The 14,789-nt window shown below is 36.0% G+C and overlaps 1 long non-coding RNA gene across 2 annotated transcripts in view; it reads right to left on the minus strand.

The window, feature by feature from the left end:
- Positions 1–14,789, minus strand: part of LOC111090025 — a 135,151-nt gene that overhangs the window by 69,025 nt on the left and 51,337 nt on the right. For both annotated transcript variants that reach the window (XR_005370453.1, XR_005370454.1), the window contains exons 4-5: positions 8,178–8,230; positions 1,579–1,831 (exon numbers count right to left, since the gene is read on the minus strand). This is a non-coding gene — a long non-coding RNA (uncharacterized LOC111090025). The remainder of the gene's footprint in view (positions 1–1,578; positions 1,832–8,177; positions 8,231–14,789) is intronic.

Genomic DNA, 14,789 nt, shown 5'->3' on the forward strand with positions numbered 1-14,789 from the left:
CCCCTGGCTATTCGGGGTCTTCTCTGATTCCACACAAATCTTAAGATGATTTGTTCCAACTCTCTGAAGAAAGTCCATAGTATTTTGATAGGGATTGCATTAAATGTGGAAATTTCCCTGGGTAGCATTGACATTTTCACAATATTAATTCTTCCAATCCATGAGCATGGAATATTTTTCCATCTCTTTGTGTCTTCCTCAATTTCTTTCAGAAGTGTTCTGTAGTTTTTAGGGTATAGATTCTTTACCTCTTTGGTTAAGTTTATTCCTAGGTATCTTATGCTTTTGGGTGCAGTTGTAAATGGGATTGACTCCTTGATTTCTCTTTCTTCAGTTTCATTGTTAGTGTATAGAAATGCTACTGATTTCTGGGCATTGATTTTGTATCCTGCCACACTCCTCAGCTGTAAATTAAGGATAATCTTACCTACTTGACTAGGTAATGTCCTGACTGAAGACGATGAAGAATATAGTGACTGGCATAAACTACATGTGCAATACATTGTGGCTAATGTTCAAGGTGGAACATAGGTGTTTACACATAGGCCAATGCTGCATCCCTGGAGGGAGCCACGTGTCTCTTGCCCTGCCCTTCTAGAAAATATATCAAATTTCATTTAATTATTCTATGTTTTTTACAGCTTCTTGTATTTACTTTCTTCTTTCTAAACTAATGGTTTAGCTTTTTTCATTTGCCACTTGTAAAGGCACTGATCTTTAAGATACAAATATACACAGACAACCACACACACACACACACACAGATATTTATTTTTATGAAACTCTGAAGTTAATTCTATTTTGGAAATAAGCGTGTTTACCAAGTCAGTTCAGTCACAGATAAGCATTTCCCTGAATCATTTACAACTATAATTTTCTCAAACTGGGAGTCAGACCTATTTGCTCAGCTGTGACAATATGATTTCTTTTAAGGCACATAGATATCCTAATACAGAAAGAATTCAAAGGAATATTTAAAAGTTAACATCTGGAATACAGTTTTGCATTCCCTTTACGTGAACATTACATTTTTAAAAACCAAGATCTGCAAGTTTGATATGTAAAAGACAAAAAACATTTGCACTTTTTAAAAGTTTCTATGATGCATCTCAGAAGAGCCTCTGAGATCACCTTCAGAGTGATGGGGAGTGCCTCCTGAGGCAGAAAAGATAGTCATCTTCCCAGGGATGAAACTCTAAATTCTCATTCACTGCAGAGAGCCACAGAGGAGAAAACATAACAATGCTGCCATTACACTACTAAGCCCACACACTAAGCAACTGCATACATCAACACTCCATCCAGATCCCCTTTCTTACTCAGGGGCTGTTTTGTTGTGAAATCACACAAGTCTCCCCAAATCCCAGGGAAATAGAATCAGCTCTTCTGATAGGCACAAAGGAGAATATTGATATTTATCAAGCACTTGACCTTCGTTGGCACTGCGCAATTTGTCTTGAAGGTTAAATTAGAAAGCACTGCTAATTTGCAGTGCTTAGAAAGCAGTGCTTTCTAATTTAACCTTCAAGACAAATCTATAAGGTAAGTTACACTGTCCTCATTCTAAACATAAGTTACCTGAGGTTTCCTGAGGTCAACTGATTTGCCCAAGCCATGCAGCTAGTGAGTGGTGAACCAGTGCTTCTCAAGGTGTAGTCTCAGGGACCCAAACACTTGATCACAGAAGGCATCTTAAAACAACAGATTCCTCCCACACCCAAACCTGCTCCATCAGAATGAAGGCTGGCGATGGAGCAGAAGCTGCATTTTAAAACAAGCACGTCAGGTGATTCTGATCCTTTTTAATTAATCACTATGGTGGGCCAGGTCTCTGAAAAAAAAAAATAAGAAAATGTCCATCCTTAGATCCATCAGTGATTTTCTTTTCTTAGATTGAAATAATTTGTTTTACTTTGCATTAAACAACAGCTTTAGGTCCATTATCCATTATTGCTAATGCAATACCTATCCTAGGTATTTTCTCAAAAAAGAATTAAAAGCAAGTACTCAAGTACATGGACATTGGTGTTTGCAGCAGCATGATTCACAATTGCCAAGAGGTGGAAACAGCCCAAATGTCCATCAACTGATAAAATTTAAAAAAAAAAAGAAATTTTAAGATTTTAAAAAAAGTGGTATATACATAGAAAAGAATAAAGTACTGATACAATAATGTGATGAACCTCCAAAACATTATGCTAACACAAAAGAAGCCAAACATACAATATGTGTTTGTGATTCCATGTATATGAAATATCCAAAATAGACAAATCCATGGAGACAGAATTCGGGTTGGTAGTTTCCAAGGGTTATAAGGAAAGGTGTAACACGGGGAAAATGCTTAATGAGTACTGGGTTTTGCTTATGAGTGATGTAAATGTTCTGGGACTAGATAGAAAGGGTAGTTGCACATCACGAATGCACAAAATGCCAGTGAATTATTCGCTTTAAAATGGTTAATTTTGTGTTATGTGAATTTCACCTCAAAATATTTTTTAAAAATCAGGGATAATACTATTAGCTCCCAGTTTCCTCTCATATTTGTCCAAGTTTGCTAAGAGCATTGTCTTTTTTTTGGAGAAAGCAATAGTGATGATAACCTTTAGAATAATAATAATCTTATATTAAATGCCTGGAACTCTATGGCCAACAGATGGCGCTCCAGCCTCAGTTGTCACAGAAGTTCTCTGCAACTTTCCTATAAAGGACTCCTCGGTTTCCATTAGCTGAAAGAGAAGGCATGTGCTCAAACTCTTAGGTATAGAAAAACTAATGTTTCTCCATTTTCCTTAGAAATTGCTTTCAACCTAGTCATAAGTGAATGTGCCCAAGAAAGTGAATATAAAGCAACAACTTTGAGTACAAAAATCATACATGAAAATTTTAAGCATGACCAACAGCAATGATGGGTAGAAAAGCAGCAGTTTTACAAGCAGGCAGACCTAAATTCTAACTCAAATCCCGCCGTTTGCCAACCATGTGCCCTTGCTAAGCCAAATTGCTGAGTCTCTTAGAATCTCAGTTCTCCTTTGCAAAATGCTGATAACGCATAATTCCAAAGTTGGTTGTAACAATTAGGAATAATGTATTTGTCAAGTGCTTTGCAAAACATTTAGTATATAGTAGGTACTCAATAAGATTTAACCATTCTAATTAGTGGCAGATTTTATATATATTTATATATTTTTTAAATTTTATGTATACTTTTGTAATATATATTATTAAAAATGTGTGTATATATATAATACACATATACATACACACACATACATATATATAAAATATATACATATAGGATTTCTTTGCCTTGGGTCATATGTATTTAATTGAATGCAATTCAATACTATTACTTGGATATTAAAAGCATAGAGTTTGGGACGCCTGGGTGGCTCAGCAGTTGAGCATTGACCTTCAGATCAGGGCGTGATCGTGGGATCCAGGATCGAGTCCCACATTGGGCTCCCCCCATGAAGCCTGCTTCTCCCTCTACCTATGTCTCTGCCTCTCCTTCTGTGTGTCTCTCATGAATAAATAAATCTTAAAAAAAAGGAAAAAAGCATAGTTTGACACACCAGAGATCCATTTGTAAATTATCAGAGTCCACTGGAAGTCTCAAATACTTACGCTTTCTCTAAATCAAATATTAAACTGACATTATATTGATGCAGCAGAAGGTTATTAATATATTTTTAGGTGGAGAGAGAAAACAGATTATAAAATGGTAGTAGAGTTTAATCCCAATTTGTTTAAAAACTGTATATATAGTAAGATAATACATCAATATATTAATGTTGGTTATCTCTGGGTCATAAAATTGTAGCTATTTTCAATGTTCTTAATAACTTTATATGTTTTTTAAATATTTTCTATAATGAATATGTATTAATTTTTAGTCACACAAAAACCCCTTTTCATGTACTACTATGAAGCTAGGAATATATCAGATATGGACACTACAAGGCTTCCTCTATGAACCAGTTGAATTCATAGAGGAATCACTCTCAGAGCTTAGATATATATAGTGCCCTGGGAGCGCCCTCTTAGAAATCTCCATTGGGGGAAAAAAGAAATGGAAAAAAAAAAAAACCCAGCTGTGTTTCTCTTTGCCAGTTTTTCAGCCAACATACATAAACAGTATCTGTAAGATGTTCAACAACTGATTGGAAAGTAGAAAATTCAGTTCACCTCAGAATTTGGAATCAGGTCAAACACCCTCTTAAAAGTAAACAGACATACCAATGTCAAAATTTCTTACTAACCTTAACTCATAAGATAAAGTTTTGTATTCATAATGATTTGGGAATATTCATCAAAAATTTTAAATACACAAATACTTTTGACCCAACATACCCCTTTTCTAGGACCCTGTCCTATAGAAAGACATATACGTGTACCAAGAATCATGGTCAAGTATTATACAGGGCAGCATTGCTTATAAAACAAAAATTTCCACTAATGGAATGATTTTTACATTATGAGGCATTCATACTACAGAATGCTATGCAGCTATTAAATAGAATGCTATAGATTTCTAAATATGGTCAGGAATGATCTCCCACACACATTAAGTGGAAGGAGAAAGAGTAAGAGAGCTATATAAAAAATAAGATACCGTTTATGTTAAAAAAAATTCTGTGTGTGCACGTATATGTATTATGTATACATATTTAAATATGTAAAGACATATAAATATAGATAAAAGTCTAGAAAGGTAAATATCTGATTATTGACAATGATTTTAAGGAAGGTTTTTTTTTTAACTTTATATTTTCTAAATTGTTTTAATTACTGTCTCTTCTCTCTCTCTCTCACAGGCACATACACACCATGCATACACACACTAATACATGTGTTTACTGTGTGCTAGGTTCTGATGTAAATGCCAAGGATATATTAGCAATCTACACCAAAAATAGCCCATTCTTATGGCAGCTCTCAATGTACAGGTTCATCCCTAGGGATTTTTACAAACGACTGGCTATATGGTCTCGTCAATGAATAATTGTTTCTCCGGGTTGATAGGACAACTTGTGCTCCAGGGCCCTCTCTCTCCCTCTCACTAAGGGAAAAAAGAAAGAAAAAATGAACCCAGATTAAAATATAAGAAATAAAACTTTGAAATCTTTGGAAGAAAATATGAGTAGGGGCACCTGGGTAGCACAGCGGTTGAGTGTCTGCCTTTGGCTCAGGTAGTGATCCTGAGGTCCTGGGATCTAGTTCAGCATCAGGCTCTCCACAAGAAGCCTGTTGCTCCCTCTGCCTGTGTCTCTGCCTCTTTCTCTGTGTCTCTCATGAATAAAATCTTTTAAAATATATATATATTCTTGAAGTTTCCTTTAAAAAGATACCCAAAAAGCATGAATCCATAAAGGAAAGTGTTGATTAATTTGACCATATTAAAATTTAAAGTATATTAAAAGCATTAGGAAAAAAAGGAAATGTCACAAACTTAAAGAATGTATTTTCAACACACAGAATCAGTTAGGTAATAGAAGCCAGAATCTGTTTAAAAACACCTGTAAGAAATAAGAAAAAAAAACAAACAACTCATGAGAAGAAAAAAAAAAAATGAAGAAAAGTCATAAAGATGTTTTTTATGGATGGGAATCACAAATCCTGAATACACATAAGAAAAGACACTACACTTTATCAGTTATTACAGAAAGGAAAATTAAGACCACAATGAGATGCAATTTTTAAAACCACTAGTGTACAAAAATACAGGTCTGATATTGAGAAATACTGGTAAGGATTTGAATCAACAGATATTCATACACTGCTGGTAAAAATGTAAACTGATTTTATCACTTTGGAAACAGGTTTGACACCTTCATATATTTTTTTTTAAGATTTTATTTATTTATTTATGAAAGACAGAGACACAGGCAGAGGGAGAAGCAGGCTCCCTGCAGGAAACCAGATGCAGGATTTGATCCCAGGACCTCGGGATCACCACCTGAGCCAAAAGCAGATGGTCAACCACTGAGCCACTGGTGCCCTGATGCCTTCATATTAAGTATTCTATATTCCCAAACGAAGCAATTTCTCTTTTAAATATACACCCTAGAAAAATTCTCATATATGTATGCAAGGTAAAAGATTACGAACATTTAAGACATTATTATTCATATATGCAAAAACATGGAGAAAAACCTCAAATTTCCGAAAAGTGAGTAACTAATCAAATTAGAGAAGTCACGTGATGCTCTATTAGGCAGACTAAAAGTGAACGAACTGTAGCTCCTTGGGAGCGTGTGAATACATTGTAGAAATGTAATGGGAAATGAAATAAGCAAGTCATAGGAGGTTACCTATAACTTATAATATTCAAACTCAAGAAATATCAAACCATGTATTGCTAGGGAAACTTCAAATTAAAAAAAATAGACTATTTTTTAAAACTAGAATGGAAGGATTTCAGGAAAGGAGTAACCTCTGAGGAGGATGCATGGAGAATGTCTCTGCTATATGCAGTCTGCTACAAGCAATCAAATTCTCGTTCCTAATATCAGTGGCAGTTTCACAAGTACCCATTTTATTACTATGCTACTCGCTTATATTAAATGTTACTGTGATTTTTATGTTTCAGTTGTTACATCTTTTTAAAAAAATGAAATAGCCCTATCAAAAGAGAAAAATAAAATCCTGCGGTGGGGGGCGGTATTCGGGTAGTATAGTGGGTTAAGTGATGGCCTCTTGGTTTTAACTCAGGTCATGATCTCAGGGTTGTCAGATCAAGCCCCACGGGGAGCCCAGCATTGGGTTCCATGCTCAGTGCAGACTCTGCTTAAGTTTCTATTTCCTTCTCCTTCTGCCCCTCCCGCCTTGCGTGCACAGGTGCTTGCTCACTCGCTAGCTCTCTCAATGTAGAGGTTCATCCCTAGGGATTTTTACAGACGACTGGCTATATGGTCTCATCAATGAATAATTGTTTCTTCAGGTTGATTGGACAACTTGTGCTCCAGGGCCCTCTCTCTCCCTCTCAGTAAGGGAAAAAAGACAAAGAAATAAACGAACCCAGATTAAAATATAAGAAATAAAACCTTGAAATCTTTGGAAGAAAATATAAGAGTAGGGGCACCTGGGTGGCTCAGCGGTTGAGTGTCTGCCTGTGGCTCAGGTAGTGGTCCCGAGGTCCTGGGATCGAGTTCAGCATCAGGCTCTCCACAAGAAGCCTGCTGCTCCCTCTGCCTATGTCTCTGCCTCTTTCTCTGTGTTCTCATGAATAAAAATTTTTTAAAAAAAGAAAATATAAAATATTATATTCTTGAGGTTTCCTTTAAAAAGATACCCAAGATCTCTCTAAACTAAATAAATACATTTAAAAAGAAAGAAGGAAAGAAAGAAGAAAGAAAGAAAAGAAGAAAGAGAAAGAAAGAAAGAAAAGAAAGAAAGAAAGAAAGAAAGAAAGAAAGAAAAGAAAGAAAGAAAGAAAGAAAGAAAGAAAGAAAGAAAGAAAGAAAGAAAAAGAAAATCCAAAGACTAATCATAGTACATATTCAGGCATGTTTCCCAGTTTGCTTTTCACCTGTACTTAATGTTTTTTCTTTTACTGCTTTCTTAAATAGACACATTTCAGACCTCATGCTCTTCAGATTCTTTTTTGTAGAACAACATTTTGTCAAAGGACAGCAGTAGAATAGAAATAGGTGAGAAAAATCAAAGAACACTTCTAAGTACAATAGGAACCCAAAGAGTCAACTTTTAATTTGTCTCTAGATGGCAAATCTAGTGACAAATTAATTTTACTTTGCTTGGAAAACAATCATAGGTTCTGGTTGTTCAGGCTAACCTGCCATTATGAGGTTAGGCTCTAAGGTCCTGCAAGTTCTAAAATTTTAACTTGAAACAGGAAATCTTTGCTAGCCTTCAGAACATTATCGTAGACTTGTACACTATGATGGAGTTTGTGTCTGAATTTTCTACTCCCTGTGATTAACAAAACTCACTTAAAATGATTAAAGACTCAAACAAAATGTGCTTATCTTTGCATAATATAAGGTTTAAATTCTAATTTTATTTTTGGTACTTAGCAGATTCACTTTTTATATTTGACACACTAGACTCTTCAATTTATGCAAAGACCTCTGTAAATTTGGATCAAAAGCAATTTAGCTATAGCTTTGTATTTCAGTATAATATCTTTCTCAGCCAGCCATATTTGATCCATTTCTTACATTACTTTTTCTCTGGATGTCAGACCTCTTCTGTCAGACCTCTTCAGTAGATGCTAAAGAATAACAGTTTAGGAGAAAGAATACAGGATTTAGTGTATTAGTACATGAGTTCAAGTTGGATTTACTTAGTAACTAGGTCAAGTTATATAACTTTCCTAAGCTTCAATTTACTCATCTGGAAAATGGAGAAAATGATGGTATTAGGCTCTTTTGTCTGCAATTCACGTTTTCAAACTCAATTCAAGATAGCTCAAAGAAAAAAAAAAAGCTCAAAGGACATATTCAGGGACTTGGCATTCTGAAAGTTCAAGAGTCAACACAAATTAGATCCAGAATGGCATAAGCCTTTCTTCTGATCCCTCTTTCCTACCTCTCTCCAAAGACTCGCTTTCTTATGCAAACAAACCTTCATCATTTGGTAGGAAAAACTATTTCCTATTGACCCAGAGCCACATTTTTCCAGTTTAGCAAACACAGAAGGGATAAAAAGAGGAAGGAGGAGATTTTATCACCCAAAACCATATTAGTCTTTCTTAGGCCTTATGCTCACTTCTCAGCCAATCACTGTTCCAGGAATGACAGGCTGTTATAACTGGTCCACCTGGGATCACGTGTTTATCCCCAAGAACAAAGGAGAAGAACAGTGATTGGCAAAACCAGGACCACTTGCATTAGATAATCACAGATTTCCATGGCACACAGGAGTGGTGCCTACCCAAAAATAACAACTTCCCAGTGCAATAATAATTCCTCTAAGTAGGATCTTACTAGAATTGAAAATTGGGGACATAGAGCTTTGTATATTGTAAAATACATTAAATCTTGGGTTAAAATGATTGTTTTGTAGAAAAAAAATTACTACGAAGAAGTTAAGAGTACCATAAAATTGGATTAGAATGAGGCATCTGTTCAAAACAAGTCATTTCTTGTGTTAAATTAGGAAAATTGTTGTATGTCCTTTACAAAGTAAATTATCTACAAAATGAAGGAAATAAATATTAGTTTTATGTGTAATATAGATTTTTTTAGAAATGAGAGCTGCAATAAAATCTCCAATGTCTTTATGTGCCCACAATAAATGTCTCATTTTCTATCAAGAACTGAATGTGCTCAGGGGTGTGAACATGTCATGATCGCTTAGCTTAATGGGTGTGAAGTAAATGCGCTCTTTTCTGGAGGGAAAATCTTTTCTAAAGATCATTGTAACATTTACAAAACTAAGCACATTTTTATAAAATTGGACAGTTGGAAGTGACCTGCAAAGTTCATCAAATCTATGCCATGGCTTTAGAATGACAATCAAAACACCCCAGGGAAATAATATCTTGAAATAGGTTTTTAAAATGTCTTCCAGGGAGAGTCTCTCTGGGGAATCTATGTTTCTCCCAATAAATCAAGATCTACCTTCACCTCTTTCGTTCATGCTGCCAGAAAATAATTGGATTACACTACAGCTCCCCTGGGCAGTGGTTCCCAAACCTGGTTATTCATCAGAACCTCCTAGGAAACTTTGTAAAATACAGATTTGGGGGCCCCACTCTAGACTTATTGAATCAGGGCCCCAGAATCAGTTTCTTGTTTGCTTGATTTTTTTAAAGCCTCTCCCAGGTATCTTTATTCAGTCCCGTTGATCTGTGCACTGACTTTAAGGAAATCACAGAGTTCAGGAAGAAGATGATATTTAATCATGACTCTAATGCCATTGCAAAGAGAAATATTGTAGCAGACACTGGAGGATAAACAAGTAAGGTGTTTTAACTCTTGAAGCTCTAACTGCATGAAGGAAGTTTATGAATTTCTACCTTTCCTCATTTTATTTTTGGAATATTGATGCTTATAACTCTGAATATTGACTATTATATCCAGTTTGAAAACATCTGTAAACAGAGGCTATAGGTTCCCTAAACATGCTCTGAATGTTGGAAAGTGCTAGAAAAAAAAATGACATTATGATAGGAAGAAGAATGAAGAAATAGACAAGCTTCTATCATTTTGTATTAGTTTTCTGAATTCATTTAAGAATGGCTCCATTCTTTCTGAAAGGGTTATCAGTTCATATCCAAATGATGAACTATCATGCAGTTAGTTATTAAGTAGCACTTGTACAGAATTTAATGAGACAAAACTGTATAAAGGTTTTGCATTCTGACCTTTTCTTTTTGCATTACATCATAAGTATCTTTCCATGCAGTTATAATTCTTCACATATATGTTGGCAAACACATGGTAAGTATGAGCATGCATACACATAGTCTGTTTATAAGTGCTTTCCAATGGCCTTCACTTATTTTTTCAACAAATACATTTTAAATGCTTCTTCTGGCACTTACTAATTAACAGGAGAGAAAAAGGAGCATCAGGAAACAGATAAATAACAATGATTGGCAGATTGGGATGCAAAAGTGGGCCAGCACATAGATATTTCAGCTGTTTAGAAGATGAAGTAGTTAAATGAGGAATAAGGATATTTGACACGAATTTCTGTAGGAGAGGAAATTTAAATTCATCAAAAGGGATGGGACTCAGACAAGAAGAAAATGAAAAGAAATTTTCTTGCAGGGGATTGGAATTAGTTAATACTTGAAATTGGAAATCTGCATATTCTTTCCAGGAAATGATAAAACAAGTATAAAGAGAAATTTTGGATTCCCAGGTAGCAGTGAGACAGTAGATTTTGCTTTAATTCTCATTTAATTTGGTTTATGTTTCATCAATATGAAACATCAAAAATTATGTAATGTTATATAATAGACATCTCTGTCTCCACTGCAGACTTTAAGCAGATGCTAAAGTTTGACATATGTACTTGATTCTTGGGCATTTTTTAATGCCATGGGTTTGAGTTTGGTGCTATAGGCTTAGCCTGGGCTTATCAACCTGGAGGCAGTCATCAAGTTGAAGAGGATCAATGTGAGGTTTCTTTAACTCTAAACTATATTTTGAGATTGGGGAGGTAGGAAAAAGAGAAGTATAGTAATTTTCCCAGGATAATTTTAAACATTTTAACATTCTTTAATACTGATATGTTCTGGAGGTAAATAAAAGGCTGATGTGAATGTTTAATTAAAATTAAGAAATCAAAGGAAAATTTCACCTGCTACAAGCAATCAAGGGGCACATCCCTAGAGCCCATGCCAAGAGTGAGACCCTACTTCCCACAGGGATATCCCTCTCCCCATCTTTGGCTGTTAGAAATGCTTCTCTGATATAAGTGTCAGATGTTCTCTTCTAGATTATAGGAATCCACTGAAGTTTAACCTAAAATAGGGCTTGACATTCTCAATAGTGAAATTACACTGTTTGCAACTTAAATGGACCACTGTCAATTAGTTCATTAAGTAAAAATGAACAGAAACCATGGGGCCTTCTGCAGTTTTCAAGGAACAAGGAAACATTGCCTGTAGTGAATCAAGTATAAAAGAATTGTGGAAGATAAAAAGAATATTGAATGTTCAGTTTACTAGTTATTTACATGAAACAGTCGTGACCCCTGGTCTTCTTCCTTCTGTGTGTGGGTCCAGTTCTCCAGGGCGGTGTAAAGGACAACTGGCGGAAATCTAAGCAAGAGACTCTCCACATGCTCCAATACTGAGCTGGGTTGCTCAGGACATCCTATAGATGAGCCTGAGTTTCTGACTTCTCCCTCTCCAGAGTGTCCTCCAGACCCTGATGTCAACCATGCAAAAATAGATTATACAATGAGAAAATAAAGTCACGTAATTTATTAATGGTGATGCCTTCACCAGAATCAGCGGGAGAATAACCCCAGAAGTTATCCAACTCTCATACTTTGATTTACAGGGATCATGGTGTAATGCTTAGGATTGTAGACCTGGAGCCTAAGTACAGAGACCCAGTTCTGCCACTTACTGTGTGCCTCAATATCTCCTTTGTAAAGTGGATATATTTTATCCTATAAAGGATTGCTTTGAGGATTAGATAACTTAATACATAGAATGTACTTAGAACAGTGCTTGACATTATGTGCTCAATTAATGCTAGTTTTGTTATATGTTTATATAAAACCAAGACCTCTTCCTTCCAGTCTCTATTTGTTATTTTGAATCATTTCAGATTCCTGCCCACAACCACCCTTTGAGCACATTGCCTACTTCCAGGCCCATACTAGGCCTATGCCTCCACCTCCCAACATTTACAAGTCCTTCTAATACGTTGGGGTGATCCAGTGGTCCAAGCTGTCTTGTTTGATAATGCCCTTGCTGTTTTTCCTTAGTGATAACTCTAATAGTAATTGGTTTTCTCAAAAAAATATCATAAATATCTATTCCATAATAAGATTATTTTTTTAACTGTGAAGTCTGATTGAGAAGGGGTTGTGGCTAGACATACTTAAAGAGCAATTAGAAAAACCACATTTGTGGGAGGGGGGTGGGGGTGACTGGGTGACAGGCACTGAGGGGGGCACTTGATGGGATGAGCACTGGGTGTTATGCTATATGTTGGCAAATTGAACTCCAATTTAAAAAATTAAATAAATAAATAAATAAATAAATAAATAAATAAATAAATAAAAAGAAAAACCGCATTTGAGACCAACTGATCTCTAATGCTCCTTCTAGGCCTTAAGTGGAACACAGCAAACACTCCCTCCACATCTCTCAAGACCTAATCTTGTTTTACCACTTTTTTTTTCCTTTATCTCCCACATATATTTATTTAAAAAATATGTAAACCATTTCATCTTCCAAACTGAGATCTTTAAGAGCCAGCATCAGAAAGAAAGACAACAGCCTTACAGAAACTGGCTAACCAGTCTCTACAATCACTTTGGTCAAATTCTTGCAATAAATCATTTACTGTGTGCTTGTGTAGGTGGGCATGTGTGTGCATACTTTTCATTGACTGAATTCTTCTCTGTTTGGGCTCTGACTGATACACAGTACTATCCCTGGACTTTTCCATGATACAAATCAAAATGTTCCCTTTAATGTTTAAATCAGTGTGAATTTGGTTCCTGTCAGTAGCTGCTAAAAAAATCTAATATGCAAACTTATCATATTTTAACCAAACAGTTGATACCCTGGGGGCAAGATCTATGCTTCTTTCATTCTTATGTCCCTAGCTTCCAGCGAACTGGCACATATACAGTAGGCACTTGACCAACACATGTTGAATGAACTAACAATGAATGGCTACAGAATAAAAATGCTCTCCTGGGGACCCAGAGTTAAAGCCTCACACAATGTGAATCATGCGGAAGATGAAAAGCAGGATGAGAGGAAACTCCAGGCCTCTGGATAAAGCCACGAAGATCCTGGGTCTATGGAGCAGCTGAGTCTCCCACCTGGCAGCCAGGGAAGGGGCAGCACCTGTTAGACATCTCATGTTCGCCACCAGCACAACAGGTGTCCCAGGGCTGGCCAGCCTTCGCACGGAAGTGAGCTTCCTGTCACTCCTGCCCAAGATTCACTACATGAACATAACAGAAGTGGCACAGGGAGGTATTTTTTAAATAGAAAATCTGAAAGCATATCAGTTTCCTAGAAAAGAAAGCTTCCGAGAAAGGTGGTTTTATAGTAAAAAAATAAAAAATAAAAAATAAAAAAATAAAAAAAATAAAAAAAAAACCCATGAATCATCTAAAGAATTTATATCTGAGGTAAAACATAAATTCTAACTATCCCTTGTGACTGCCTACAGCACTTTGACAGATCCTACATAAGTAAGGAGTTCATGGGAACTACAGAGACGGAAATTTTTGAGCAGACATTTTCTGAATGTTTTGACTGATAATAACCAGAAGTGAATTAGGCAATGAACCAGTTTATTTCCAAGTCGAAACCTTCACAGGCAAGAACATATTGAATTAAACTGGTGAAAGGATAGGATAGGCTCATAGTGGCCCCAAAGATATCTCTTTTCTCATCCTGAAACCTATGACTATTATCTTGTATGGAGAAAGTGTCTTTCTAGATAGGATTGTGTTAAGGATCTTGAGATGAAAAGAGACTATCCATTTGTAATTATGCAATCACAAATGTCCAAAGGGAGACAGAATAAGATTTAACTGCAAAGGAGAAGGTGATGTGAAGAAGCAGAGAGAAATTTGAAGGGTTGGTCCTGAAGATAAGAGCAATGGGGCATGAGTCAAGTCAATATAGCAACATACAAGATGGAACGGATAAGGAAAGGGACCCCCCCTCAAGAACCTCCATGGAGAGAACCTCAGTTTCAGTCTCATAAACCCTGTTTTGAACTTCTGAGCCCTACAAGTGTGAGGGAATAAATGTTGCTATTTTAAGCCATCAAGTTTGTGGTGATTGGACCACCTAACGTGGTCTCTATTTGGACATCTTGAGCACATCTAAGGGAAGCCCAAGAAATATGTGAGTGAATCAGAACAGATGAAAAACTCCAATTTGGGTTCCTTGTCTGACCATCTGAGTGGATTAGGAGAGTAGACTATGAAGTCAGATGTCCTGGATTCAAATTATTGGAAAAAAATTGTTTTTCCTCTCTGTGCTTCAGATTCCCCATTGTCAAGTGGGGATAATAATAGCAATGAACTACCTAATAGAAAATTGTGGAAAACAGCTGAACACACACTTCACAAGAGAGCATATCTAAATGGCAAAAAAAAAAAAAAAAGGA

The sequence above is a fragment of the Canis lupus genome, chromosome 15 (assembly GCF_011100685.1).
Source record: "Canis lupus familiaris isolate Mischka breed German Shepherd chromosome 15, alternate assembly UU_Cfam_GSD_1.0, whole genome shotgun sequence".
In the NCBI taxonomy this organism is placed as follows: domain Eukaryota; kingdom Metazoa; phylum Chordata; class Mammalia; order Carnivora; family Canidae; genus Canis; species Canis lupus.